The following is a 5,474-nucleotide window of genomic DNA, read 5'->3' on the forward strand; positions in this document are numbered from 1 at the left end:
AAAAAATATATATATATATTTAAAGAAAAAGTTTCGCCTCCCTGACTCCGTAAAGCAAAACACACCCCCCACGCACACGCGCTCCCTTTCTTGGTGGCAGAGCTGCCCCGCAAAGCGCCGCGGTGAGCGAGGCGAGAGACACTTCGTACCGTTTTGCCCGGAGCCAGTGGCATCCCAGGGCTCATGCCTGCTCTAGCTTTGGGGCTTTTTGTTGGGCGTTTTTGGTTGGCTGTTTTGGTTCTTTTTTTGGTTCTTTTTTTTTTTTTTTCGTTGAATCATAGAAAGCAATTTTTATTTCTACGAGGATGACATAATTTCTAGGTTTTGTGGACAGAATTTGGCAGCATGCATACACCGGATCTAGGGGAATTTTTTGGTGTAGTGGTGCCAGGACCTATCAAGTTAAGGAGTTCTGAGGACTTCTCTAAGAAAACAAGCTTTCTGTTCTTTGAACAGAGTGGATGTTGGAAGGCTGTGTCCGAAAACTGCCAAAATGCACCAAAGCAGATTGTGTGGTTTCGTAACAGCTATATTTGTCCTCTCTTTGAGCAGTGAATTCCAGGTATCACAGCAATCAGGTGGTAAATTTAGGTATTCATGACGCTGTCTTGCTGTGAGATACGAAGTTTCAGATTTCTATGATCTGATGTAGTTCAGCACTTAGCAAGCAGAGCCCCAAGCTAGCAAGTCTAGCTTCTCACTCAGCCCTTTCTGAGGGCTCACTTTATAGCTAATGTGTAAAGCCAACTAAAGAAACCTGCTTTTGCATAATTTCCCTGTGGTGGTTTTAACAATATTCAGGTTTCTTCTTCTTCTGTATTACTTTGTTTTGAAAATTATAGTTGTTTCATTACACTCTAATCTGGAGCATATTACTTTCTGACACAGCATTTTTATTGTCCTCCTTTCTGATCTCACTATCCATACTCACTTGACACTTGTCCTGTCCAGCTGAGGAAGAGAGAAGCACCATGTTCCCACAACTTCTGTCTCTCCCATACGGCCTTCTTAGAGAAAACATCCACCAGGGAAAACAGCAGCTTGTTTTCTGTGTTCTTGTTCCTTCTGTTTTCACACACCCATCCCAGCACACCCGGAATTACAAGAGAGTAATGATATCCTAAATGCAAAAACCTATAATAATTTTATTGTGCTCTTGACCAAGTCTCTCAGTTGCTGTTCTTGTAAGCCACTTTTGTGATAAAATAATTGGTAATTCTGCCCCTCCACCATGGGCAGCTCTCACTAGACCAGATTGCTCAAAGCTGCATCCAACCCAGCCTTGAACACTGCCAGGGATGGGGCATTCACAGATTCTCTAACGAGGCTATTGTTTTCTTATTTATACCCATACTCAGACTGGAGCAGCTGCTGAGCTTATGGGAAGGCTGTGGCTGTAGATATGACCCTGGGAAGCAAGTGACCACTTTAACCCCTGGACCAGCAGAGCTGATGAAGCCACTGTCTCCAGCTGACCATCCCACCCCACTGGATGGATATCTTGAGCCACCCATCGAACAGCTCCCAAAGCACTAGACTTTACCACGTATCCTTCTAAATCGAAATCAGTAATGGATTTTCTTATCTTTAAACAGTGCACTAAAAAGTTTTGGTGTGTCAGTCAGCCAAGGTAATTAAACCAACATCAACCGAAGTTTCCAGAATAACCTCAGAGCCATCATATATTAGGTATTACCTATGAAATTCACACTTCTGCACTTCCCTACGCCACAACCTGCACCTCACAAAGTCTGGCACAGCACGGTGGCCGCCTTCCAGCACGTACCACTCCCCCACCTCCATATGTACAGGTTTGGCATCCTGCTTTATGGATCTGTAGGAGGTCAACACTCTGCAAACAGCCGAGCTCTCTGTGGTCCCGGCTGGGCTGTAACTCCAGCAGAAGCTGAGCAATAAATGCATCCTGGCAGGAGAAGCTCTGTATGCCTTGCTGTTCTTCCTCATGCCATGTATCTCCTCCTTCCCTCCTCCCTCTCTCTGGCCCTGTTACACGTGCTAGGGAGGAAAGGAAAAGTAAAGCTGTTTTGAAGCCCTCTTTATCCTCGTCTTTGTTCATCCATTGTGCTGAGTGGTACTCAGAAAAACTTCATTAACTATTAAGAGGCAGATGCTGTAGATGTAGCTCTGTGTGCTGAATTGCAGTTGTGTATCATCATCAGTCACAACTGTCTCATATGTTAACTGCTGAAGGCATGGTAATTACTTTGTAATTTTGCATGTTTGTTCAAAATTCTTGCAACTTTGGGGTTTATTAATAAAGGGTTTATGTTTTAATTGCTCTTTTTAGAAAACGGTACTATTAAATATCTTTTTTAAAAAATAATCATTTTAGAAAATGTAAAATTAACCTCAAAATCACTTCCATTTTTAGTTGAAAAGATGTAACAGTTTTTTATCAAATTGAAAATATCTAAAAAAAGTGCCGAATTTATTTCACTATAAGAAATCATTTAAAAATCAACTTTTCTAATGATACTGCTTTAGAAGCAAGACACTAATATTCTTTTACAGATAGACATGTTCAAGTACGTTATAAAGCTTCACTATATACTGAAAATTATATATTATTTCCATCTCTTAATGGCAATATATACTTTACACACTTATTTGAAAGAGGATAATGAAATATATATTTTCTGTTCAATTTGACACACTACATACCTTCAAATAATTGCTGTAATGTAAAAAATAAAAGTAAATCCAGACAGAGCAGAGAGAAGATTTGATAAGTACTGGTTTCTTCTGGAAAATGTGGAAAGAATTTAGGCACATTTTCAAATCACAAAATAAACCATCTTAATCCAGTATGATAAAATCTAAGCTCAATATGGAAAGAAAAGGAGAATAAAAAAGAAATAATATTAATTGACTTGGTAACAAGACAGAGAAATACACTCAAAAATACTTTATGATGGAAAAATAAACCTTTTGGACACCTTCATAAAATTATGCTTATACCAAAGAAAATCCTTCAGAAAAAGGATAGTCACAATTAAAACAAAATATGCAGGTCCATTTCAAAACAATATTCAGTTAAAAAAACCCTTCCTTGTTTTTTGAAATGGTTTCACTTTATCCATTCCTTCCAGGCATTTCCCCAGTAAACTTTTATGTAACTGATGGGCCTGATAGACCCTGATAGAAAGGATGCCCTCCATCCAAACAACTGTTGAGCAGCAACTTTTAAAACATAGTCTATAGGAGACTCATTAAAATAACAACTACGTGTGTGACTGACTACAGCAAATCTATGAAAACCTAATGAGATTTCTGTCTGGTAAATTAACCCTTGACCACATATTAACCTCTTGATGCTGACTCTTTGAGAAGATTTAGTGCTTATTTTATTGTGATGCTAATGGCCTATAACAAAATAGTACATAACAGCAAAATTATAAAGAAAAAACCAGAAAATAATAGTCCATATACTTGCCCAACATTATGGCTTTTTGTAAAGCCTGTATCAAATGCAGCATCAAGGACTAAACCTTAAATCAGGAAAAAGGAAAGTACCAGTAGGAAGAAAACACATGGTGGTTATTTTCATATGTGAAACTATGAGATGTGGAATTAAAAGTACATACAAACAAGTATCTTCAATGAAAAAAGGAAAGAAAACAAAGGAGTAATCCCAGTTTGACTGTATAAATTAATAGCACATTGCATACGTCATTGTCATTTAGACCTAGTATTGCACACAACTAAAGTCCTCCATAAGCAACTGCATTTCAATATCTACCCAATAATGCAATGCAGGGCAATTTTCAGAAAAAATGTCTATGTACTAGAAAATTATGCTACACAGGAAAGGTGAAATTAAGATATTTCACAAAGAGTGCAAGAAATTAAAAGTCCAAACAAATTTTTTATTGCAATGTGTGCCAACCATATCCTGGGCTGCAGCAAGAAGTGTGACCAGGAGATGAAGGGAGATTCTCCCCCTCTACTCTCTTCTTGGGAGACCTCACCTGGAGTACTGCATCCAGCTCTGGGGCTCCCAAAATAAAAAAGATGTGTACCTGTTGGAGAGGGCCACTAAGTTAATCAGAGGATTTGAGAACCTCTCACATGAAGACAGACTGAGAGACCTGGGGTTGTTCAGCGTGAAGGAGAGAAGGGTCCAGGGAGAGAGACCTTGTAGCACCTCCTAGTTCATAAAGAAGCCTACAAGAGAGATGGAGAAGAAGTTTTTACAAGGGCATACAGTGACAGGACAAGGTGGGACCAGTTTTACACTGAAAGAGGGCTGCTTTATATTAGATCTTAGGAAGAATTTGTTTACTGTGAGGGTGATGAGGCACTAGAACAAGTTTTGTGCCAAAATGATGGAATGTCCTATGCCTGGAAGCGTTCAAGACCAGGTTGGATGGAACTCTGAGTAACCTGGTCTTTTGGTAGGTCTCCCTGTCAGGGGGATTGAAACTACATGGCCATTAAGGCCTGGCCCAAGCCAAACCATTCTATGAAAGATGAAATGTAAGTTTAGTTTAACAATATTTTCAGCCTTCATCATAACTAAGACTTCAAGGTATAAAAGCTTTAGAGCTTGGCAACTCACTTAGAACACTCACCCACTTGTTGGAGCAGAGTAACTTCAGTATTGTTCTGGATCTCCTAGTAGTCTTCTGGGTAATTCCTACACAGGCAACCCCTGTCATCTCACTGATTTTTTTTGTGCCTATAAAGTGAGACATTGAGCATTGAGTTCTTAACTTGAGAAGTACTCTTGACAATAATAGTCTACTACTATTGGTTGTGGAGATACGAGCTGCACCTAGCTCCTTGGATTGACCTAATCTAGTTCTTTCTGAACCTTTGAGGAGCAAAAATGCTACACATATGTATTAACTTCTGTGACAGTTACTACACAACAGGAGTGAATCATCTAGAACTGTGAATCCATGATCAGGACAAATTCTCATCTCTATCTAACAACACGACCGAAGCACCAGGCAGTCCCTTCAGTGCAAGTACTAGAGAACAACTCAGATGACTTTTTGATTGAGTTGTATAAATCACTTTAATCATATCACAACAATACTCATTTCCTGAGCAACTGAGAAAATCAAAATAAAATAAAAATTATACTAGTCCAGGACCTAATATAGCAATGTATGAGTCACTGGAAGAACAAACCAAGTTAAAACATGTAAATGTAAATTGCAATAGGTTCTTGCAGGGTCAGTGGAGTTTCCAGGTTTCTCACCTTGCAATTAAATTTATGAAATAGCCAGCCATGATTAAGTGATAATGAAGAAGCCTAGAAGTCACTTGAATATCAGGCCAGTAAAAGAATTTTCACATAACCCCTAATCTCACAGATGGCTTTAATTTCCTTGTCCTCCTGTATGGATACCAAGAGAGAATCGTGCAAACACTTCAGAATCCTTCACATATTTTGTGTGAGATTTCTGTCCCACTGTAGCTCATAGAGGTTCTAGAAAATTCAAATC

Source organism: Corvus brachyrhynchos, unplaced genomic scaffold, assembly GCF_000691975.1.
Source record: "Corvus brachyrhynchos isolate BGI_N302 unplaced genomic scaffold, ASM69197v1 scaffold142, whole genome shotgun sequence".
Classification (NCBI taxonomy): domain Eukaryota; kingdom Metazoa; phylum Chordata; class Aves; order Passeriformes; family Corvidae; genus Corvus; species Corvus brachyrhynchos.